Here is a 26,047-nt window from a genome sequence, read left to right as displayed (position 1 = left end):
CGTTGGATAGAAAATGGCTGAGCACTGGATATGCTGGAAACGCGTTGGATACAGAATGGTTGAGCATTGGATTCTTGAAATACAAAATGGCTGAACACTGGCTCTATGCTCGAACTACATTGGATTCTACAATGGCAAACTGTTAGGCCAATCTTGGCTCGAACAGTGGGTGAACCTTGGATCGGGTTGCACTTTGCCATGATGCCAGGATTGGGCCAAAGTACGTACCAATTTCTACGAGCATTGGACCATGCTTGGCCCAGTGCTGTTGTGCTGCCTGGGTATGACTTTATACCAGAGAGAAACCTCTCCCAGCTTGCCCTCTTAGCCTGTCTTCGCGTCCTTCTTCCCTGGGATTTAACATGTTTAAACTCTATTAGATTTTCAGTCGCAGGACATTCACGTAGTTTCCCCCAAGCTTTATTTTCCCGCCTTCGTGCCTGTCTGCAGTCGTCATTCCACCAGGGGACCCGTCTTTTGAATGAAGTACTCGTTTGAGGAATGACCTTCTCAGTGGCGTCAATGATAAAAGCAGTAAAATATGATACGGCGTGATCTATACTAAAATTATTTATAAAATCTCGTGATAAGTACGTGGATTCCCTAAAGCATTCCCAGTCAGCTGAGGCTAGTTTCCAGCGTGGGACATGCGGAAGGGAGTCATGTTCGGTTACTAAGTTTAGGGTTACTGGAAAATGATCACTTCCGTAAGGGTTTTTAATAACATGCCATTCTAAATCAGAGAAAAGTGAGGCAGAGCCAATTGACAGGTCTATTGATGAATAAGAACTATGATGGATATTGTAATATGTTGGTTCATTCTTATTGAAGAGGCACGCACCGGAGTTAACAAGGAAGTTCTCAATGAATCGACCTCTCGCGTCGCATCGCGAGTCTCCCCAAAGAGTGTGATGAGCATTAAAATCACCAGTGATAATGTATGGCTCTGGGAGCTGGTCGATGAGGCTGTAAAATTCCGTTTTACTGAGGTGATGGTTGGGTGGTATGTAAATGGAGCAAATGGTTATAAGCTTGTTGAATAAAATTGCTCGCACAGATACAGCCTCGAGAGGCGTGTGTAGGGCAAACTGTTGGCAAGCAATAGACTTACTTACAACGATGGCTACACCTCCGGACGAGGCAGAAGCGTTGTCACGATCTTTACGGAAAATGGCATATTGCTTCAGAAAGTTGGACTGTGTAGGCTTTAAGTGTGTTTCTTGGACACACAGCACCTTCGGATTACATTTATGTATGAGTTCTGTGATGTCGTCGAGGTTACGAAGTAATCCTCTGACGTTCCACTGTAGTATCTGTGTGTTCATTGTCAGACAATGTTTGTGCTGTGTGTCTCGTGTGAAAACACTAACTTAACTTACAGAGCCCTTGTCGGGCCCTGTGATGCGGGCTTTTTCTATTTTGGAGCGGTCGAGAGATTCTCGCCGCTCCTTTGGCGCTGGCTGCGCCGTCTGGCTAGAAGATGTGTCCATCGGCTCTTGCGGCGCGCTGGACACCCGCTCTTGAGAGCGGTTTGTTCGTGTTAAAGGCCTCGTCTCGAGGGACGAGACCCTGGAGGCCACCAGCCGGAGGTCGATGGCCCCTTTTTCTGAGACGGCGGAGCAGCACTAGCTGCAGCCGCCGAGGGGGCGGATGGCGTCACCGCTGGCTCACTACGCGTGTGCCAGACAGCCGCCGAAAGCCGTTGTGGCGCAGCCCCCTGACGCACCACTTCGGCAAAGCTGGTTTTTGGCAGGTAGGACACCTGCCTTCGTGCCTCTTTAAACGAAATGTTTTGTTTGACTTTAATTGTAACAACTTCCTTTTCTTTTTTCCAGGATGGGCAGGACCGCGAGTATGCGGCATGTTCCCCATCACAGTTTACACAGTGGAGAGAGTTTTCACAAGATTCAGAAGTGTGTTCGTGTGCACTGCATTTCGCACAAGTTTGGCGGCCTCGGCAGTTTTGCGAACTGTGGCCGAATCTCTGGCATTTGAAACATCTGAGGGGATTTGGCACGTATGGTCTAATACGAAGTTTAATGTACCCGGCCTCGATGGAGTCGGGCAGATCACATGAACCAAAAGTGAGCACAAGGTGCTTAGTCTGAATTTCCTTGCCGTCTCGTCTCATCTTAATCCGTTTAACATTGATGACATTCTGCTCACTGAAGCCCTCCAAGAGTTCAGCCTCAGTCAGCTCCATCAAATCTTCGTCTGAAACAACTCCGCGGGTGGTGTTCATAGTACGGTGCTGAGTTACTGTTACTTGGACGTCCCCAAAGGACACTAGATTCGGCAGCTTTTCATATTGTTTGCGATCGTGGAGCTCCAAGAGGAGATCACCGCTTGCCATCCTCGTTGCCTTATAGCCTGGTCCTAGAGCCTGAATTAGAGATTTCGAAACAAGAAAAGGGGAGATTGTTCGAACTTGTTTTTCTGGTTTTTCTGAGTGGATGACATGAAATCGTGGGAAATCTTGTCTTTGACGTCCAAAGAACTGGAATACATCTTCGGTGCGCCCTCTTTTTTGACGGCGATCAGGGAGTGGTGGAAAAGGGCTAGCCATAAGAATATCCGGGTTTTCGGCAGCAACGCCAGCCACCCACCATGGAGCCCAACAAGGGGACGCTGGAGGGCCTGTGAACACAAGACCTGCAGACGCCAGCTGTACGTCACTACTATAACCAAATATGGAATACCCAAGGTTGGCTACCCACACAAGGTTAACCCTTGCCGCCCAGAAAATCAGAAGTAAAAGGAAGCGAGTAGGAGACAGGAAAGATTGAAAGTCAGAGAGAAAGACGAAGATAGAGGAGGAGGACAGGAAAGGGCGACTGCCGATTTCCCCCGGGTGGGTCAGTCCGAGGGTGCCGTCTACGTGAAGCAGAGGCCAAAGGAGTGTGTTGCCTCCGCCGGGGGGCCGTAAAGGTCCAATCACCCGGCATCGGCTCAACCCCCAGGATCCCCCTTTCCCCGGACACGGCTAAGCCGCGCACGGCTACACGCGGGAGGGTCCAACCCTCGTGTGCTCGGGTACGTGGTGGTGCAACTCACCAAACGCCTGCTCGCGCAGACGCCCCTGCGGGCGAAACCCTCAAGGAGTTCAGCCTCACTCAGCTGCAACAGGTCATCATCTGATACAACGCCATGGGTGGTATTCATGGTACGGTGTGGGGTTACTGTTAATTGGGCATCTCCAAATGACACTAGATTGGGCAGTTTCTCGTATTGTTTGAGATCACGGAGTTCCAAGAGGGGATCCCCGCTTGCCATCCTAGATGCTTTGTAGCCTGGTCCAAAAATATCAGTCAAAGACTTTGAAACAAGGAAAGGTGACATTGATCGTACCGATTTGTCTGAGGTTTCAGAGTGAATAACATGAAATCGGGGGAAATTCTGTGTTTGTCGTCCAAAAAACTGGAACACATCTTCGGTGCACCCTCTTTTCAGACGGCGATCAGGGAGTAGGGGGAATTGTTCAGCCATAGGTATGGAGTTTTTCGGCAGCGACGCCAGCCACCCACCAAGGAGCCCAACGAGGGGACGCTGCAGGACCTGGAGAAGACAGGTCCTGCAAAACGCCAGCTGTATAACACTACTATATGCAAATACATATAACCAAGGGTGGTTATAACACACAAGGTTAACCCTCGCCACCAGGAATGTTGGAAGTAAATGGAAGAGAAAAGACGACAGGAAAGATTAAAGGTGAACGAGAAAGACGAAGATTGAAGAGAAGGACAGGAAAAGGCGACTGCCGATTTCCCCCGGGTGGGTCAGTCCGGGGGTGCCGTCTACGTGAAGCCGAGGCCGAAGAGGTGTGTTGCTTCCGCCGGGGGGCCATAAAGGTCCGAACACCCGGCATCGGCTCAACCCCCAGGATCCCCTTTTCCGCGGACACGGCTAAGCCGCGCACGGCTACACGCGGGAGGGTCCAACCCTCATGTGCTCGGGGAAACACAGTTGCGCCACCAAGCAGGCGTTTGGTGGCGCAACTCACCAAACGCCTGCTTGCGCAGACGCCCCTGCGGGGTTTAACGACACTTAGGGAGTCTGTAAATATTATTGATCTTTTGAGTTTTGAATTGCCTATACTCTTCACAGCCGATAAAAGTGCATAGGCCTCAGCCGTAAAAATGCTTGTTTCCGGGTGCAGTACATCGGACTCGGAGAACGATGGGCCAACTACTGCATAAGATACCCCTGCATGTGACTTGGAAGCGTCAGTGTAAAACTGAGTGTAGGATGAGTAGTTGGACTAGATTTCTAGAAAATGCATTCGGATATGTGCCTCTGCAGCGTTTTTTTGTGACCTCTAGAAACGGAGTATCACACTCCATGAGTTGCCACTGCCACGGTGGCACTGGCTTGGCTGGGGCCATCAAAGTATTTTCAAGTAGTGGGATGTCCATTTCTTCACTAATTTTCCTTACACATAGTGAGAAGGGTTCTCTTGCTGTCAGCCGGTTATTAAAGAGTGTGGCACTGGTCATATCATTTACGGTTGAGAAGGACGGATGTTTCGGGTTCGAATTTACATTCAGGGAATAGGTGAGGCTTAAGTATGAACGTTGTATGTCAAGCGACGACATGTCCCCCTCCACATACAGGCTTGCCACAGGACTTGTCCTGGAGGCACCAGTGGCTAGGCGGATGCCTAGATGGTGTACAGGATCCAGCATCCTTAAGGCGCTTGGTGTAGCGGAATGGCACACTATGGGGCCGTAATCTAATCTTGTGAGTATGAGGCTCTTATACAAGCTCAAAAGACACTTTGTGTCACTACCCCAAGCGGTGCGTTACAACACTTTTAGAATATTCATTGTTTTCATACACTTATTTCTTACATACCGTATGTGTGCCACAAATGTAAGCTTCGTATCTAGAATCACACCTAAAAATTTACGTTCTGTTTTTACGGGCACGCGTTCACCCTGCAACTCAATGTCAGGATTGGGGTGGGTGCAGAGCCCAATTTCTGGAGAACAGGACACAGGTGGTCTTTTGTGTGTGTTAAGGCTAAACCCATTCTCGTCTGCCCACTTCGACACCTTGTTCAGACCAAGCTGAATCTGCCTCTCGCATATTGCAAGATTGCACGAGGTGAAACTTATCTGTACATCATCGTCATCGATGTATGTACAATAAAACATGTTTTTTGGGATATACAGTCACAGAGAACTAATTTTTATGACAAAGAGAGTGCAACTGAGTGCAACTACTGAGTTTCCTGCACAAATTGTCTTCATACAGCATTTCCCACATAAACACGGAAAGTGCGATTAGATAAATAACTTTTGATGACATTTAACATGCAACCACGTATTCCAACGTGTGAGATGTTTCTAAGTATTCCAAACTGCCAGGTGGTATCGTAGGCTGTTTCTATATCAAGGAATACAGAGAGAAAGAACTGTTTAAGGACAAAAGCTTCACGAATGGATCGTTCTTCTCGAAACCCGCATTGGTACGGGTCAAGCAGTTTGTTTGATTCGAGGAAATGTATTAGTTGGCGGTTTATTATTTTTTCGAACAGTTTGCAGAGGCAGCTTGTTAGTGCTATAGGGCGGTATCTCGAAGCAGACAATGGGTCCTTGCCCTGCTTCAGTATAGGAACGACAATGGCCTCTTTCCAGGCAGAGGGGATCTTGCCGGAGGTCCATATAGCATTGTATAGGGAGAGGAGTTTTCTTTGTTTCATGGGGAAGGTGTTTCAGCATTTGATAAGCTATGCGGTTTTGTTATGCAGGTGATGTTCCCTATGAGGAGGCCGGGCTTGAACTTTTCTTGGAGAATAATGCCATCTCGGATGAGTTTGTCATAGGCTCCAGAAGGGATGATGGAAAGGTAATTGCACCAAAGTTATTGGCTGTAGATATTGCCTGAATGTGGTCACAAAGCGACCTATTGAGCTGCAGCTTGAAGGAGCCGAATTGTTTCTGTGACAGCTCGCATGCATACATTTGACAGCCATACAACATGTCAAGCACCAGTATCATTCTTTTTTTCTGTTTACTGACATTGCATTTAGGTCTTCATTTAGAAAGAAATCGATAAAGGTCTGTACTATCTCAGGCCAACCAATGTGCTGGTCACCCAGACCAGCGCATGTATCAGTGGTTTGTGACCACTAAGTTCAATTTTCGTAAATTGATCTCCAAGAAGCCAAACTCCATTTTGGGTGCATAAGTGATCCTTTTGTGCATTCAAGGAAATCTGGCATGACACTGTAGTTACGAGGTTGACAGCTAGCCGTCTGATAAAGCAAAAAAAGGTGGGATAGACCTATCCGTCTCTAATTTGTGAGTGATGATGTCTTTGCGTAATGCAGGTGTACGCAGGCTGCAGTTCCTGGGTTGATGAAAAAGCCTGGGGATGTTTGTTCAGTGCCTCTACAGACTCCATGTTCTGTAGAAGTGATGCTACTGTGTTTTGGACCGCAGAGCAACTAAAAACCAGGAGTGTAACAGGCACACTTTCCAACAAGGCACGTCACCTTGGGTACACTGAGGCAAAGCCACCACTGACACCAGAGAAAGTCTCTTCTCTAAAGGGTATATATCTTTCTCCTGTGGCCTTTAGAAAGTTTACATAGTAATCTTGTGCATGTTTTTTTATCATGGGGGTTTATTTTAGAGAAAATGTTGGCATGTTAATATTGCTTAATCGCCTTTTAAGTTTTACCATTGAATGATGGACACAAAAAATATTTTAGCTGTTATTTGTGCATGTGATACTGAATTAAGTATTTTTTCAGCAAAAAGAAAGTTGAAGGTTGCTGGAATAGTATTGTTACGATGATCTTTCAGCACATTGTACTTTTCTGCCAATTGTTTGCCATATTTTGCTATTACTAAATTTCTGACCACAATTTTGCACAAGCAAGTTGCCATCACAGGTGCATTACTAAAGGTAGTGCAGCAACATGCTGCACTTGGATAGTTAGCCATATCTTTATTTCCCATCAATGTAAGTATACTAAGATGCTCATTATGATCAGGTGTTAACAGTTCTCATGCATTGCAAGTCATACTGAGCTAAACATAGTACATCACTGGCAGCAGGTGTAATATCTATGTTACCTGGATGCTTCATAGTAAATATAGAGTATTCAAGCACAGTACTGTTACACATGACCATGCAAGGGAACAGCAGTGTCGTGCAGAACAATTCATAGAGCACTCATTTTTTGAAACAGGAAGTAAATTAATGCATTCACGACCAGTAGTCACTTCCTTACAAATTAAGTTTGACTTTGCCCACATATTGCACTTCAGTGATTTCTAAATGTACCCATGGAGTAATAAAGAACTGTGCTTAATTCTGTGTGTTTATTATGAGGTTAATAATTCACTTGCTATGCAGCCTTGTTCACCATCTACATGGGTGACGTGCCAAAGGAGGTGGGGGACAAAATAATGAAGGCGGTCCAGAAGCACTTGTTGCAGAAGCTCGGCGATGTGCAGTGGTGGTGAACTCTGCGGGAATGCATGTGGCATGGAAATGCGCATGAAAGACTTGAATAGGGGAGATCAGCCATGGCCTTCACCGTGTTGAAGAAATAAACCAGCTAGAGCCTTCAGGTTCCAGATGTCACATCAATGCATACTCTCATGCTATGCTGAACATGAAGGCTGTGATGTCGTGCAACTTTGTTGCCTTTTCGACCTTCCTGTTGCAGCTCGCGTAGAACGAGTAATAGGGCACCAACAAGATGACATAGGATGGGACACGCTCAAGCACAAGTGTGTCGCCCATTGTGTTCTTGTCGTGTTTTTGACCTTTTGCTCTTCTGCCTGTGCCTTTTAGTTGTAAATGTTACATACGCGCTACAAATAAGACAGACTGTGCTAAAGCTGCAGCAACCAGAGCTGTGGTCAAAGCAAGTGCCGGGAGGATTTATTTTTAACTTATTTATTGCCCAAGGATATTGTTGCATCTCTTCTAACTAGTCACAACTGATTGTGGTATAGAAGTTCCTAAACAGGAATAAAGTGCTTCAGAAAGGCTGGCCTATGTTTCAATAGGTGGACCTATTTTTGGGCAACCAGGTGGCAACTAACAAATTGGCCTGTTAACAAGTGATTTTTTTCCAGGCTGCCTGACTATGTTTTTGGTCCCCCTCTCTTATACCTGTCACACCTGTGTTTAAGTCAGCTAGTGTACATATAGTACAGCCCTATTTGTTATGTGGCAGCAGTTATGTTATATAGTTTTTTTTTCAAATCTATATTCTGGCTTCTGTGTTACCTGTAAAGTTCAGCCAGTACTTATATATTCTAGTCAGTTTTTTTTTTTGTGCATCCTGTGGAATTTATTTTCAGGACCTTCGGGCAAGACTATGTTTCCACATCTACCTTGTTGCAACCAAAGATGGAGCACACCTGGTGTCTACAGCACACCAATCACAGTGTGTCAAAGCCCCTTTATAGGCATCGACCTCAGCAGTGCAGACTGCCACTTTTGCTTCGCGAAAAAGCAGTCTATGCTCCGCCTTCGGACAAAGAAAAGGTTGGTGAAAGATCACCTGGAGCAAGAAACAAGCAGTCATAACGTTGAGAGATCTGTCAAATCTCGCAGCAGAAGATAGAAAAGAATGCCCCGGAATGACCTATAGGTAATACTGAAGTTGCCCCAAGATACATACAACTGCACAGTTTGCGTGCTGGCAGATGACAACAATGAGCTTAGAGCAGTGCTCTTCTAGGATGAAGGTATGAAGAAATGCTTCAATGATTATCCAGAAATGATATTCATCGATGAAACTTATAAACTCTTGGAAATGATAATGGCATGCTTCCTCGCAATTGTGGAGGATGGTAATGGGGATAGTGAGATTGTGGCAGTGGGCCTTTTTGCAACGGAAGATGGAGGCAGTTGCAAATGGTTTTTCGATGTGTTTAAGAGTCTGAACAGTAGATGGAGCTCAATCAGAGTGACTATGGCCAATAAAGAGGTGAAGGACCGTCACGTCAAATAACTGCCCAGTCATCTTTGCAGATATTTTATGCACTGCGGACTTTCCGAAGGGAACTTTCACTGCAGAAGATGGATATAACCAATGCACAACAAGAAACCACCCTTGAAATATTACAAAGAATGGTTTATGCCCAAAATGAAGATGAATATTCAAAGCTTTACCAGGCCCTCAAGCTGTCATCCCCAGAGGCAGTTGTAGAATATTTTGACAGCAACTGGCACTGCATCCATGAGCAATGGATAATGGGTATGAAGTGGATAAATGAAAATTTCTTTAATGCAACAAACAATCTGGCGCAAAATTGAAGAGCATTGTTGAGAGGTTCAGCTCACTAGAAAACTTCGTCAAAATTTTTTTTTCGCTATGTTCGAGCTGCAAGGCAAGAATGGGCCCACAAAGCAGTTTCACTCATTCAGAAGAAGCAAGTTCTCACAAATGGTGACAAAGATTGGCAACTGTACTGTGAGCTGCTAATGTCTGATGCATTCAAGCATGTGGAGCGCCATCTCCGGCTTTCTAAAGAACCTAAAGGTCACTCCTACAATACGTCAGAAAATGAGTAACTGCAGCTTCAGGACAGCCATGCACCTCCCCTGCCGTTACCTGCTTGCCATGCGATGCGAGCTCGGTTTGGCCAAGTTTGAGCCCAGTTTATGCACGAAGCGCTGGCTAGCGGAACACTACGTTCGCAGCAGGAGAGTGCTCCTGCCAGATGAACACCAGATGCCGGAACCTATGCAAATTGACAAAGTAGAGAAACAGCCAATTCTCTCCAGCCATCAAATGAACAAAAAAGCTGCAGCAATTGCTGAAAAGATTGCTTCCATTGTTTCTGAAGTCTCAATGCCAAAGTTTCAAGAAAGGCTGGGAATTCTGGAGGCACTTTTGAGACATTGGTCCCTTGATGAGGATATATTAATTTCGAAGACGCAAGTGATAGCCGATGGTGATATAGATGACCCATGTTTAAAGCCAGAAGACATAGAACGACGAGGAAAGAGCAGCACTGCAGCCTGCACTTTGTCATCAGCTGAATATGTTTACACATCATGCGAAACGGCAGTTATGAGTGGCAAGGGAACTATCCCCCTGCTGTTGTGACAACCAAATCTCCTGAGCAATCTTGCACGTTTCAGTGCTGAAGAGGCAAATGCGACTGCCGCTTCCACTTCAGCAGCACCTGAAGTTGCTGCTAGTGTGCCGTGTGAGACAATGATAATTACAAGTAGACAGGACATTATCATTCCCAATGCTATAGAAACTGAAACCCATGCTCAAGAGCTAAATTCATCTGTCACCGCCGCAAACATGCCTGTCGTTGCCACACGTAGCTTCCAAGTCCGAAGTGTGTCGGATCCTCATTGCAATCGGTGCTCTAGCCGAGTCCGTAAATGCTGACGCCTTGGTATTGGCCAGTCAACCCATCTGTCTTCGATACCAGTGTCATGGTTACTGTCGGTGACGTGGCAACAGGGCCCCGCACGTTAGGCCTAAGTATGGGTTCAGCCAAAGCCACCTAGATAGCACAAGGCCCGTTCACTCCGATCCATGACGTCACGCCACCTGGCCTGAAATTTCCATTGCTAAGGCTGGCGTGACGAAAGCGATGACGTTGAAATCACCGCTGCTTACTCGGGAGCATCCTCCATTACATTATATGGCAGTCGGGCCAGGAGCATGGCGTCATGGGTCGGAGGGAACGGGCCCTTGTGCGGTTCTGCCGCTGTTCCTGTTTTGTTCCTTTTTCAAGTGCTGACAAGGCGTTCTGGGGACTATCTTGCGTGCTGGTCTGCCTCAGAAGGGGGATCCTTAAGGTGCATCCAGATGACGGACCATGGCCCTGTTTTGGTCTGCGGACCAGGCGTCACGTGGGGTCTAGCTTCTGGTCTACGAGGTCAGCGCATGAGCCGTGGCCCGGCCCGCATGAGAAATGCCTGGTCATTTTTTTCTCGTGGCGGCCCACGGACGTTTTAGTGCTTCACAGACACAAAGTCTGGCAACTACACCGCACTGGTCTTTTTCGGCAGTCGAATCACCACCGCCATCGTTCTGTGGGCGAAACGACACAGCAGAAGGGGTCTTGTGTTCCCTTTCACCATGTCAACGTGGTCGGACAACGCAACGTTTTACTTCTTCGTCTTAGTGCAACAGTTCCCGATGTTGTGGGACAGCAGCCGAGACGATTACCACTGGTGCCCCCAAAAGGAATTATTGTGACAAAATATTTGCAAGGAAATGTCGCAGAGGCATACGAGCATCGACCATACAACGTGGGTACATAAACAATTTGTTTAGAGAAATTTGCATGTATTTAGTCTATTTATAACATGCTTAGTGTGCACTTTATTCCAGAAATGAAACATGTGCTTAAGGTCGTGTCATTTAAGATTAGCGCTTTTGGAAAGCTAAAAGCACGACCGGTGTTGCATCGTTCACGCGAAGGATCTTTACTTAACAAAACACGTAGCTGCTACTGCATAGTTCTCGAAAATGTTGTCTGCGCTAGCACAACGAATGAAATGAAAACACAGCGCCCATTTTGTCATATGTGCTTGTGTTCTGTCTGTTATATTAGCGCTGGTAAATCTGAAAAAACTGACTTAAGCATGCTATGGACCCTTTGCAAAACTCGGCAAGTCAGCTTCTCAACACAACGAAAACTCCTTCACCGTGGCAGCTACACAAGTTTGGGGGCAGAAATTGGGCACTGCGCAGGAGATTTATATTGTCAGAATAATACCGCGCTCATTTCCTGCACGCCTCCACGTCGTATTGCTGTCGCAATTATGGGATTAAGAATGGCTCTGTCAAGCCCCTGCTTCACAGGCACCATTCCCACTCCCCACGTCGAAACGGCGAAGGAATGCTAATGGCCGAGTGTGTGGACGACTTGAGGCTTGAAATTGAAGTTTGCTGCGCTGCACCAAGCTTCTGCCCCTACTGCGGGCCACCATATTAAAGGGCTTTTTGCTATGCAAGAAAGCTGACTTAGAGTTTTGAAAACAATCTGAGAAAATCCACGTGGCATGTGCTATAATTTAATTTGGTTACAGAAATGCTCAAAACAACTCGTCAACAAGCAGAGGATGTACCGCAAAGACAAAAAGAAAGCGAAGCACAGGAAAAACGAACAAGCCCAGGAAGATGGGTACAACACCAAATGGAAATTCTTTTGCTGCATGAAGTTCTTGGACGCCGTGCAGCGCCCGACGCACTGTCACACCACGGAAGCGTATGTGGGAGACGAGGACACGGTAGGTTTACTTATCTATTTACTTGCACAATGTGTTGCAGTGAGGGAGGGGACGACACAAAGCCATGCACAAAAAAAGTACAGCATGAACACTTGAAATACAAGCAATAATGCATAACTCAAAACTAAACACCTAGCAGCACCTCTTGTTTTTCTACCGAATTAGGGGTTATATTTTCTACCGAATTAGGGGTTATATGTTTTGCTTTTCTATTCAGCAGGTAACCTTTACACTCCGCTTATATTACAGCCTGAAGACTCCAGGTCAAGCACACCGAAGGCTGATGAAGCGTTGTTGCTTGGTAAGCAAAGCAGCACCGATGACCTTGCGCCGGAGTACAGTGGCGGGCTGTCTCGCCCACCACCTGCAAAACAATTTCGGCCATGCCGAACAGCTGTTGCAGAGATGCAAACTGTACTGAAGATATTGGCTCAGGCTGTACAGAGGCCAATTGTGCCTGATGACCCAGTGTTGCATTTTGCAAATTATGCTTGCAGCCTGATGAGAAAACTGACCCTTCGATGCAGATCAAGTGCCAAAAAGAAATTCTAGGGATACTTGAATGCTACCTAGAAATGAGTGAATAACGGAAAAAGACAGCTGTGTGAATATTTTATTTTTTTCACACCACTCTGTCCGTTATGTGGCTGTTCAGATAGGCGGAGTCTTGGTGCCATGGCACAGCACCTCTGTCCTTAAAATATGTTCACATCTTTTCATGCACTGCAGCCCCAAATGCACTGGGGCTTTCACGTGGAGCCTTGAGCATGTCGAAAAATGTGTTGTCGCCAGACTGCTCTACTAGCTGTTCAAGAGTAACTTGCATGTTGTTTTCAGAAAATTATGCAGGGCACATGCTGCAAAGACTACAGGTGCCACCCTCTCGGACCTTGATTCAATGACGGTGTGTAGGAAGTGGAAACGGTTCGCCAGTATTCGAAACGCATTCTCAGACACTCTCTGAGCTCTGGACAGCCTGCACAGTGAAATATAACCAAATAATTAAAAAGAGTCATGCTAGGCACACGCACAAGAGTGCAGCATTCACACACATTGTCTGAGATGTGCTAAAGATGAACCATTTCACACATATGCAAGAAATAATATCATTAGCAGCATCAAAAAGAAGTGACAGTGACCTTGCCAAAGGCATGTTAACATGACTTCACTACATGTTTAACGAAAAAAAAGTACTGCACACATTTTCATCACACCTGTTTGGAATACGCAATACTGCCAGCAGTAAGCTATATACTTTGGAGAGTTTTGAGATTGTAAATAATGAAAAGGTTTCACAATATCATGTTGTACTATAAAGCTGGCGAATTATGAGACACTAGGTTGTGATATAATCTATGGCACAAGATTATAGTGTACCAAACAATAATGACAACATATATTTTATTTAAAGATACCTTACAGGCCTCAATTAAGGCATTGAGTAAGGGGGGCAGTACACAGAAAACACACAGAAATACATAGAATATTTGACATAGATAAAATTGTAGCAATTGACATAACACAACCGGACCCTCAACCGGAGTACAACGCGGCATAGTGATATAGCAGTAAACAAAGCGACATAACGGCGCCATCGCTAGAATAAGGTGCATGAACGTAGTGTAAATACAGGAATGCGTGGTGCGACAATCATAAAATTTCACATTTTATTAGACATATAATCTGTCAAGGCGTCATGGAATGAATCATGGTTGGACAGGCATGCGATGGTATCCGGGAGAGAATTCCAAAACCTGACGGCACGAGGAAGGGCAGAGTATTGGAATGCTTGAGTAGAACCATAAATGCGGGCATAGCTGAAATGATTATGAAGCCTGTGTGACGTGGAGTACGGTCGTTTCAAGCATGCCGGTGCTCGAGTGGAATGAATGAACTTGTAAAACAGTGTTAACAGGGCAATGTCTCGGCGAGTGCTCAGGGATTGTAATGAAAGTTTAAGTTCTATTTGAGTTACACTGGACTGGTAGCTGTAATCGTTTAAGAAAGTTGCGCCGTAGGTATCCCAACGATCGGGAGGCGTTAGCTGAAATGGGCGTGATGTGTTCTGACCAAGAGAGATTTGATGTGAATAGCACTCCTAGATACTTATATTGATTAGCCGTTGCAATAGGGTAATTATTAATATGGTATGGATATGATGAAGTCGACTTCCGGGTAAACGACATCACTTTGCACTTTCAAGTATTTAAAGTCATTATCCATTTGTTGCACCAGCTAATAATTTGTTCAAGGTCCGGCTGAAGAATGAGATGATCGTCTGAACTTTTAATTGGGTGATAAATTATGCAGTCGTCGGCGAATATTCTTATAGTGGACGACACATTGTGTGGTAGGTCATTAATAAAGATGAGGAAAAGCAAGGGACCGAGGACGCTACCCTGTGGAACACCAGAAGTAACGTCTCTTATGGAGGAAGAGTAGTTATTTGCAATAGTAAACTACTGACGATTTGACAGAAAGTTACGGAGCCATGACAAGGTAAGACAGTCCAATCTGAGTGCGGGGAGTTTTGATATTAGGCGACAAAGTGCGACGCGGTCAAAAGCCTTCGAAAAATCAAGAAAAAAGCAATCAATTTGTAAGTTATAATTCAAGTTAGTGTGTAGATCTGTTGTAAATTCAAGTAATTGTGACTCGCATGAGAGGCCCTTCCTAAAACCATGCTGATTATGAAAAAAGAATTTGTTAGTCTCAAGGTGTCTGTAAATCTGTGAAGCGATAATATGTTCGAGCAATTTGCAGGAAATGCATGTCACAATGAAGTTATCGGCTTCCGGGTAAATGACATCACTTTGCACTGTGAAGTATTTAAAGTCATTATCCATTTGTTGCACCAGCTAATAATTTGTTCAAGGTCCTGCTGAAGAATGAGATGATCGTCTGAACTTTTAATTGGGTGATAAATTATGCGGAGAGTTTTGATATTAGGCGACAATGTGCGACACGGTCAAAAGCCTTTGAAAAATCAAGAAAAAAAGCAATCAATTTGTAAGTTATAATTCAAGTGCTACCAGTCCAGTGTAACTCAAATAAAACTTAATTCATTACAATCCCTGAGCACTCGCCGAGACATTGCCCTGTTAACACTGTTTGACAAATTAACGATAATTTTCACAGGAGTTTCTGTCGCCATTTTTGAATACAGGTATAACTTTTGCCATCTTCCAGTCTGTGGGAAGGTGACCAGTCGCAAGTGACTGTCTGAATATGTGAAGGGAAAACATATCTTTGACATCTCGCCTGTAATTGAAAATTCTTTGGTCATCGGAGAGATTGCTGCCTCCATTCAGCCTCATAAGGTTCTTTCCAATAGGGAAAGCGTCATCCCCGATGAACACAGGCGGCAGTAGTAAATCTGGTGCAGTAGCCACCTTTACTACTTAGGGCCCAATTTTGCCCTGTTAGTTTTCAAGGCACGTTGCAATGCCGTTGTTTCCCAGACTCCAGCATCTCCATCGGATCCGGGTGCTCCTACGTCAAGGTAGATGAACCGGTATGCAGAATCGACTACAGCAGAGGACGATGGTGTAGGTCTTCTTGTAATTATAACATATCGACCCTGAGAGTGGAGGCTTTTGAATCGTCACATGCTTGCCGTCTATGGCACTATACAATTAGGAAATTGCCACCTTTCTCTAAATCCACTGATGATTTCTTCCCAATTTTCATTTGTTTTTGGACTCTTCAGATAATCCCTCTTCAGCTCTTCATATAATGCAGTGCATGTTTTCGGTATGATGTCATTTACAGTAAAATGGCCCACCCGAAATTACCGGCTCAGTGAGTAGTGCCTTTCTCCTGGAAAACAAAAAGGCATGTATAAAATTATGTACGCGAGACCTACAAAAGCTCTTTACACGCTCCTCTAAATAAAGTGCCCTACTTCTCATTACTTCAATCCACCTATCAGTTGTCGGTGTAGTCTATCTAGGCATATGAAGGAAAAAGGCTTGTCCTTTGTGTTACAAGAACTGCATGCAGCTGATACAGATCTGATGTGTGAGAAAATACATGCGAAAGATCTTAGCTGCTGCCCTAGCCAGAAGAAGCACACAGGCAAGAGTTTTGCCCATATCAGTGTACAAGTACGTTTTTAGCAACATACAACTAAGAGCAAAAACTTATAAGCTGCTTAAAGCCTGTATGCGTGCAGATGTTCTGACTGCTAGCGTGGATTCTGTTTAAGGATCAATACAAGCAACTGGAGGCAAGATACCGCAGGGTCATCTGTAGCCTCGTAGTCGGTGAAAGTGGCTGGCGCATCACAAATTCCAATCGCGAAATCCTCAGTCCAACGTACGCCAGGAGCTGTGAAAACTGCTCTGGGGTAACGCGAAGAAGCTGCCGGTACTCGCATGGGTCACCCAAAACCAGTTGGTTATACAACTGATTTTGAATGCCCAACTCTTTGCGGTACACCCAGTCCTTCTGTCAGCATTTTCTTTTTGGGGAATGCATATCTTCCTCTTCGTCAATACATATAGAAAGAGTGATCGCAACGAGGGTTCGTAGCCACCATGAAGAAAATAATTCAAGGGTTTTTAAGGACTCTCAAGGCCCTCACAAAGAATTTTCAAGGACTTGAAACAATCATAGAAAAAGACCACAGCATGCTTTACAGCAAGGAAGCACATCTTTTGCTGCACAGAAGCAAAAGTAGGCACGTTTTCCGCAATTTCACTATCCGGGAACATTTTCTTGAACAATTCCCCTGTGTGTGGTGACGAGTTGTAGGAATAGTGTGATGTTACCATTTTCAGGGTCCACAGTATCTCCACGTCGGTCACACACTCGTGCGCTTTGCACAGGCTCCTCACATCCAACGACGTTGATGGAGCGGGCTCAATACGTTGCTTATGAACAGTTGCCGTCAAGTAGCTCCGCATGGTACTATGCACCATAGTTGCTTTTGTGTTCGCAATGTGATTTGCGCTCTTCAAATGACTTTTGAGGGCCGACTCACCCATTGATGATACATCGTAGGTTTTCCCGCATGACTTGCACTTTGCCCGATGGGAGTTTGAAGTATCCGGAAAAATTCACTCCCAATAAGCAGAACTGTTTAACCACGACTGCAGGAAATTGCACTTTCTCAGCATATTGCAGCTACGAAAGACGCAACAGCGATTATTCGCGCACCATGCTTTCCCATAACGAAGGTAGGCTTAGCTGCGGTCGCTGCCACCACTGTAACCCAAAGAGGCGTGTAACCACATTACTGCGTTTTGGCTACAGAAGCAGATTGGATTGGATGCTTTGGTTGGCTCGAGTACGTAGTTGCCAGGCGTTCAAGAGGCATCCACTAAAAACCGGCTGAACGAAAGCCTATTGACGAAATTCAAGTATATTTAAGGACTTCAAAATAATTAAGGGTTTTCAAGGCCTTGAAAATGCTATTTTTAAATTCCAGCGTTTTCAAGGGTTTCAAGGACCTCATGCATATGAAGCCTGGCAGCAACACAGCGCTTCCAATCGGCGTCCATTTTAAATAGCCGCGAACCCAGAAGAGCGCTGCTGCAAGATCACAAGTTGTATGTTTTGGAAGTGGGTTGTGACGCACGTGTTGCATGGTGAGAGCAGTGCAGGGCGGTAGTTTTAAACCGTGTTAAGGGAAGCTAGCGGAGGTAGCCGGATAGCGAAATTGCCGTAGGGCTTATCGTGGGGCTTTATCCAGGTATTTTGGCGGGCTTTCTCGTTAGGTGGTCGGGCGGGTGATGGCGCGGCAGGCTAGGAAAGTCAGGGGTGATGGCGAGCTGGTGCAGTGCAAGGAGTGAAAACGTTGGTGTTATTTGGACGAGATGGACTTTGCAAGTTTAGCCGATGCTGAGAAGGCTAGCTTCGTGTGCAGGCTGTGTGAAGATTCAAGGTGGCTGTGCAGTGGATGGAAAGGGAATGGGCAGCTAGTGTTGAAGAGCTCAAAGGGGAGCTGAAGGTGGAGCGAGAGCGGAGGATTGAGCTCGAAACTCAGATTGGCGAGTTGCTGGACAGGCAGGGGGCCGAGACCAACCTGGTACAGCGAATAGCTGGTAAGCTATTCCCTCTAAAAGCAGGCCTTGCTGGAAGAGCGGGTGGAGGTGCTAATGGCACAGGCGGACGGCGGGGACAGCGCAGAGTCTCAGGCAGAGGCATGCTATGAGAGCGCAGAGGGACACCTAGGGGCCTTAGAACTGCAGGCGAGAGCCGGCGGCAACACGGGGGCTCCACAATGCTACAGCGATGTAGCGCGGCAGGCTACGTCGATGTAGCGTGGCAGGTAGCGCAGCAGGCTACAAGTGGTGGGATGGGACGAGCAGCAGGGAGCCCGTCGCCGCATGTCAGTGGCGCACGGCGGGTGGAGGACCAGCTAGCGCGAACTGGAGGACAGCAATTGCAGGCGGGAGGCGAACGTATAGGGCGAAGGGTCCTGGTAGTGGGGGACTCCAACGTAGCGAGGGTTGTGTAGGGCGTCCTTACAAAAGTGAAGGCAGACGGGTGGGAGGGTGGAGGCCCAGTCGGGGAAGTGCATGGTTGACACAATGGCAAAAGCTCAGAAGGTGGTATGGGACAACATGGAGCACGAAAATCGAGTCAATATCCATCCAATGATAAGCTGAAGAGAAGGAGCCAGAAGCTAAAGAGACAGAGGTTGGGTTGCGTAAACTCAGAGAAGACTGCGAAGGTGCACGTGATAATATGCAGAATCCCAGAGGTCCAGGGCCAGGCTAGCGGGATGGAACGGAGTGCGGTTGAGGCTAACCGGGTCATTAGGGGTCAGAGTCGACCACTTGGGTACGGCGTAATGGACATAAACCGGGACGTGTACGAGTCTGACTCCCACCCTTTTGTACAGGATGGCATTCACTACAGTGGTGCCATGGGCAGGAAGGTAGGTAGTAGGATAGGGCGCCAAGCTACGGCTTTTTTGGGGGGGACCCAGAGCCCTGAGGCCACCAGTGCAGACAAAGACGGACGCGGAGAGGCCCCAAGATTCAAGAAACGTATAGTCTGTAGGAGAAGAAATAGACGTAAGCACCAGTGGCAAGGTTATTCGGACATAGGGTATATTAACATGCAAGGTGGCAGGAATAGGCTGAAGTGGGAGGAGATAGATGAGCAAGCAAGGCAGGAAAAGCTGATGGTATACGGGTTTGTGGAGACACATCTTAGGGACATAGAGCAACCATCCTGTAATCATGACTATGTGTGGGAATATTGTAATATAACACAGGGCAGCAAAAAAGGGGGTAGAATTGGGCATTCATTCATAAAAGTATGAATTGGCTAAGGGTCAAACAGGAATGCACGGAGCATTTATGGCTAAAAGGGAAAGTGGCAGGAGAGCAGATACTCCTTGGCTGTGTATACCTGTGGACAGAACAATGCCAAAGAGGAAAACAAAAAAATGCTGGAATGCATATCAAGTGACATTAATGAGCTAGGAGGAGGATGGACGGATGGAAAAACTTTATTTTGGCCCATTGGGTCGCACTAGCTTCCTAGCCCGAAGCGGGCCGCTCCCACGTTGGGACCGAAAGGCCTAGCCTATCGGCCGCTTCGCGGGCCCGTTGGACTGCCCATAGCTGTTCATCTAATGTGAGCTAGAAGGAGTGTGCGAGATTATTGTAGTAGGAGACATGAACGCACACATAGAAGAAATGAACGGGTACACAGACTCAACAGGCAGCATGATGCTGGACATGTGTGAAAGGCATGACTTGAGTGTATGAACGGCTCCCGTCGCCAGTGTGGTGCTGATGCCGCAACCTTCTTGGCCCAGAGCCACAAATCCTAAAGAGCATCCAGGAAGATTATTTTGTTGGATGAAGAAGAAACAGTACAATGTGAGCCCACACGACCGACTACATCACAGGTCAAGACCCATTCGACACCATCAGGTGTTGCATCAGGTCCCAGGTATGACTGTGAGGTTATGGCTCTGCTGGCGGCGTGCAAGAGTCGCGTTGTGCCATTCCTTGGCAAGAAGGCGCAAACAGGTCAAGATGACCGATTTTTCGAATTAAAGCTTGCTTCCTCTGTCAGCAAGTCACGTGCCACTTATGTATGTGATAATACCGCAACAACAAATTTTTTCGCACTCTCCGTCAATTTCGATGTAGCGGGATTCAACTGTATGTATGATTATATATTGCAGATGTATGCTGAATCCGGGCGGTGGATTGAAAAGTGGCTTCTGCTGTATGACATCCAAAATGTCTTGGACACCACACGAGCTGAAGAACTGAAGCGTTAAAAAGTGTGCGCCAGTCCTTCAAAAGTGTGCACAGCTGAGCATACTGTTCCAATGAAAAGTACTTTTCAAATATAGCAGCAGGATTTTTAATACTGCTGCCTCTCAATAGCCATTACCCAACCGTTCGGGAGCTGTTGATGGTAAAAACATGTAGCCATCATGGCACCTGCCAATTACCGCAGGCTATAATTTAACTACAAGGTAAACTTGTTCACTAGACATGTTTAAGCATTCAACTTAAGCCATCTGCCACATATTAAAGTAAACCGTGCATCTAAACAGTTACACAACATGCCAAGTTATGTCAGCAAATCAGTCTTATACCCCCCGTCACACAACAGATCTAATGCCATTTCCAACGAATGACATTTGTTGGGCTTTAATGTCAATATCACCACACGCTGTCACATGTCATTTGAAAATGGTGACAGTAACAATAGTAAAAAAAGAGGCAAAAATAGCATCATACCTAATTTTGTTCAATGATTATTTTGCAATATGCTAAAATCCATTGGAATGAGTGACCCTCCCTTTCACGCAATGCTTTTCGATCACTAACTCATCGACACTGGCAACTGAGTCGAGTCAAGCCAAGCCAAAGATCAGGCAAACAACATGGCAGAAAGCACGACGGGCGCTACTGCTACGTCTGCTGAAGAGGCACGAGAACGGCAGTTGCGTGTAATCGCTGCCCTGATTTGCAAGAGACCAGACATCACAACAAGGAAAGGCAGCAGAATCTCGAGTTGGAAGCGCAAGAAGCTATTTCGAGGGAGTATGAAGAGCGGCTGTGTGTGTAAACTCTTTCACAATGGCTGCCATTGTGGCTGCCTCATCTCCCATACACCGGCAGCGATGAACTTTTCACCTCAACGAGAGGTGGTTTGAAGAGACGCTACAGCACTTGGTCGAGGCACACTTCAGACAGTCGTCCCGCATAACACCTTCCACATTCCGATACCTTGTGGATTCACTGTGGGGTGAATTGGAACGCCAGGACACAAATATGTGGCTGGCTGTGACTGTGGACAAACAAGTCGCCATCGGACAATAACGGCTTCGCTTGACAGCAGCAGACACTGCTACCATTGCGTACCTGCTTGGCGTCGGGCGTTCGATGGTAAACGTCACCTATCGCGCATTCTTTGCGGCGGTTATCAAGGTGCTAAAGCCTCGCTGGCTTCGCATAGTCTGTCGCAAAGAAATGCCAGAGCACATCAGAAAGTTTTACGTAGTGAGCAGCTTTCTGCAAGCCATCGGCGCCTTGGACGGCTGCCACATTGCCGTATCGCCACCAGCAGAGCACGCCTCCGACTATTACAACTACAAAGGGTGGTAAGCTGTCTTCATATATTTTGTCCACGTTTGCACATGTTACATGTTTCAGAGAGAACTATTTGCCGTTTAACAGTCTTAATGAGCATTCATCAATACTTGTGATGAAAATACTTTTCTGAGCAAAATGATAAATTACATTTCTGCATTCAAGGTGTCTAGAGATTGCATCTGAAGGTTTGTTTTTTATAGTTTCTCTTTTACGCAGGCACAGCATTATATTGTTGGCACTGGTGGGCCACCAGTAAGTACATCAATGTAGGAAGTCCAGGCAGGTGCCATGATGCCTGTGTTTACAGCCGCTTCACAACTTGGTAGAAAGCGCTTTTTTTAAGTCACCCGCATCACAAATCGAGGGCGCCAGAGTGGGCCCTATAATAATGTGTGACAAGGCGTTCCCTCTAACCCCTAACTTCCACAAGCCATTCGGAAACGCTGTCGCAGGAACGCCTGAAGGCGTTTTCAATTACCAGTTGTCGAAAACAAAGAGGATAGTGGAAAATGCATTCGGACGACTGAAAGCTTGTTTCAGATTTACCTCAAAGAGGATGGAGTGCTAGCTCAGGACTGCTCAACAAGCCATCCGAGCTGCTTGTGTTCTCCACAACATCTGTGAAGCTCTGAAAGACCCCATTGAGCAACAGTGGGAGCAAGAGCTGCACAACTTCAACCAGCACTATTCGCAGCCAGTGCACAGCGCTGAAAATGTCTCTGGCGAAGGTCCAGGAGTGAGGGTCGCGCTAGCGAAGAATTTTTTGAAACTGGCTCACTAGAATGATCGTCACAGTGATTGTGTTGTAGCAGGTGTTCCATTTGATGATGAACAGCAATTTGTGAAACAGATGGGGCTAGGTGGACTAGAAAATGTCATTTTTACATGTTGTGATGACACCTAATCTACCGTCCTCTAGGTCTGCAATGTTGGATTGGCTGTTAATAGTTGACTTGTACCCAGAATACCACAGTTTGTGGGATATGCAGAATGTCATGTAGCAAGTAGAAAACATTGTATTGTGTGACACAATGCAATGTTTTCTTGTGCGTTCACGTCACGTGTGCCTGTGACGTGGACATTTCTCGTGGAGGAAAGTCCGATATTAAGCTGCACATCGCCTCGAAAAAGCACCAGGGGTACGTGCGAGACGCCGACAACGAGTCAAGCTTGGCGAGTTTTGTACGCACTGACAGCGATTTCGGTGTTATTCGCGCAGAGTGTCTGTTCATGGCGTTCTTAGTGGAACATAACATTCCGCTGAGTGTTAGCGATCACGCTGGGTCACTATTCCGGAAAATGTTTCCGAAGTGTGAAGAAGCAAAACGCTACGCCTGTGGGTGAACAAAGACGACAGCAATTGTTGGGGAAATGGCTGCCAACGCGGAGACGCCTTTGATGGATGCCCTCAAACGGCAAGTGTTTTCAATCGCTGTCGATGGCTCTAACAATAGGGATACACAGCTTGATCCCATTGTGGCGACCTATTTGTGAAAGAGACTAGTAGAGTGCAAAGCCGCCTTTATTGCCTCGGGACTATTTAAGGCGAGGCGACTGGTGAAAAGATTGGGCATCTAATTTTGGACGCGATGAGGTCATGGAATTTGCCTGTTGAGAATTTGTTGGCCTTGTCTTCGGACAACGCAAATGTCACGGTCGGCAAGAAAAACAGCGTGTCAATCGTGTTTAGAGGTTCAACCAGCTTTGATTGGGGTCGGTTGCCCATGCCATCTGATAAACTCGGCCGCGCAAAAAGGAGCGTCATGTCTTCCTGTAAAGGTTGATGAAGCTTTGATTGACATATTTTTTTACCTTAAAAAAAGTGCAAAATGGAAAGATCGACTCAAAGAGTTCCAGCAAATGCATGACGTCGAGGTGAGGAAGATGCTGAAGCATTCGCCGACATGTTGGCTTTTGTTGGGAAAGTGTTGAAAGAGACTTCTAGACCAGTGGAAGCCAGTTCTCAGCTTTCTTTTGTGTGAGGTGAAGAAGTGCAATAAGCAGAGCCTGTTTTTGGAGTCGTACCAGATTTCAAAGACTTCTCAACAAACCTCCAAGAAATCTGCACCTACCCCAAAGTCTACTGTAGGCCTCGAGAAAAGCACCAACACTGATGCCGATGTAGTCCCACTAAAGAGAAAAAGTGTTCATCTTGCACCTCAAGCCAAAAAGATGAAGCTTCAGACCACAGAATCCGGACAAACCAACCTCGTGAAGAGTGCCTGTATTTTTTTCTTGTAATCGGAGCTAAGTAGTGCAAAATGTAGTCTCTTCTTCTTGCAAAATGTAGTGCTGATTTTTGAGAGAACAAACTGCCTTCTTCAAGAACAGGCTCCCCATATTCATGTACTGAGGGACCTCTTGACCCTCCTACTCGAGGATCTCCTCACTAGTTTTGTGCAGCCTAGTGTTCTCAAAGAATGCAATTCATTGCTTGAAGTTTCCTGTGGAGCTGCAGAGAACCAGAAAGGAGATGAAGACCTTGTCATTGGCAGCATGACCCACTCTGTTGAGACACTGAGCTTAAGTGAGAGAGAACAGTTCTTTTTAGCTGTACGTGTATACTTTACACCATCATCTGATTGTATTCGTCATAAGTTTCCATTGGAAGATATCAACCTCAAGATGGCTGAGGTTGCCCAAGTGCAGTCATTGCAGACTGCTTCATTCAGCAGTGTACGACATTTCATCACTGCATTCCCTGCTCTTTTGCCGGAGCAAAGTAGGGAATCAAAAGAGAAGGCAATTGATGAACTTGAGGTGCAGTTTGCGAGCTTACAAGCATATAATATTCCAGCAGACATTTTGAATGAGCCCAGGTGTGACATGCAGTGGGCAAGCTTGGGAGCACTTCGAAGTGTTGACGGATCGCTCAGGTTTCACAGAATTTCAATGGTTATGCTGGGCATCCTCTCCATTCCTCACAGTAATGCTGAATACGAGAGAATATTCAGCACTGTGAACAAAACTCGAACGGAGATTCGCTCATCTATCAGTGAAAAAACCCTTGAGAGCCTGCTGATGGTGAAAGGGCACCAGAGTGGAACTTGCTTTGAGCAAAGTTACACGAAGAACTCTTGACCGATTACTCTCTTGACCGATTTGACTTATGGTTGAAAAACATGATTAAGCTTGTCGCTAAAGGCAAAATAGAAAATCGAACTACAAAATAAAAAAAGTCGGTGGGCGGTTGCAAGACAGATCCTGTCTTGCAACCGCCCACCGACTTTTTTGTACTTGTAAAAGGTTGAACTTTTGAACTTGTAAAAGGTTGCAAGACAGATCCTGTCTTGCAACCTTTTACAAGTTCAAGAAGTAACCTTGCACCGATTTCAGCACCAAGGTCTAGCTGTAGTGGTCTCATTAGGTTAGCAACTTTTGTCGGATGATGGAAGAAAAACCACTCACTCTCTCCATTAAATGTGAATTTTTTCAGTTTTATTGTAACAAGTGCAAACACGATATACCAACATCGTCAAGTTCAGGGACTATGCATTCTGCATTTTTCATACTTTTTTTAAGGGAATTAAATGTGGCATATTATGAAACGTGAATGTATCTAGTGTATGCTGGTACAGTTTTTGTTGAAGAAAGGCAGTTAGTAATTTGAAGCACATTCAAAGAATGACCGGCATACTGGAACTATCTAGGGCGTCGCTAATAGACCTCTCCCTGTTTGCAAACAGTGTGACGTCACTGCCGGGGGCCCCTTCCATCTGCCACGCCTCCGAAGCGGGCGCAGGTTGACAAAAGACATTCATGCGACCTGCGCTGTCTGCATAAGAGCCGTTGCTTGTATATCAACTGCCGCAATATACGTCCGGCATAGTGCTATTTCTTTAAGTGACAGAATTTACGCACTTTGCGTAGGAAGTATAATCGTCCCCGTTTTACCGGTAGGGGAGAGTCGGGAGGTTTGGGACAACTCGTGTATCTCTCCTACAGTTATTTCTCGGACACTCGCGAAATACTCACTAGATGGCGCTAACATACCGACAGCCTGGCTGTAATGGTGGACGTCTCCAGCGTGTGCAGCTTTCTGTGACAGGAAATCGTCTTTTTCACGTGCCAAAAGTAAGTTTCTGCTATCCGAGTATCTGCTATCTGAGACTGAAACTGCTTTTTAGTCGCTAGTACCAATTTGTCTCCCAAAACACGCATCATCGTCGTACTTTTTGCAAGAACAACTCTAGGCCTAACGCTCGAACTTTTGCCGTTGAACGTTGTTTACCTTG

The 26,047-nt window shown here is 46.1% G+C and overlaps 1 pseudogene; it reads left to right on the top strand.

Annotated features, from left to right (window-relative positions):
* The first annotated feature begins 201 nt into the window (after positions 1 to 201).
* LOC125945114 (uncharacterized) overlaps positions 202 to 26,047 on the top strand; it is a 59,941-nt pseudogene continuing 34,095 nt past the window's right edge.

The sequence above is a fragment of the Dermacentor silvarum genome, chromosome 4 (genome assembly GCF_013339745.2).
Source record: "Dermacentor silvarum isolate Dsil-2018 chromosome 4, BIME_Dsil_1.4, whole genome shotgun sequence".
Lineage (NCBI taxonomy): Eukaryota > Metazoa > Arthropoda > Arachnida > Ixodida > Ixodidae > Dermacentor > Dermacentor silvarum.
Note: the sequence above shows the minus strand (reverse complement) of the source record. Positions and strands in the feature narration are given on the sequence as shown.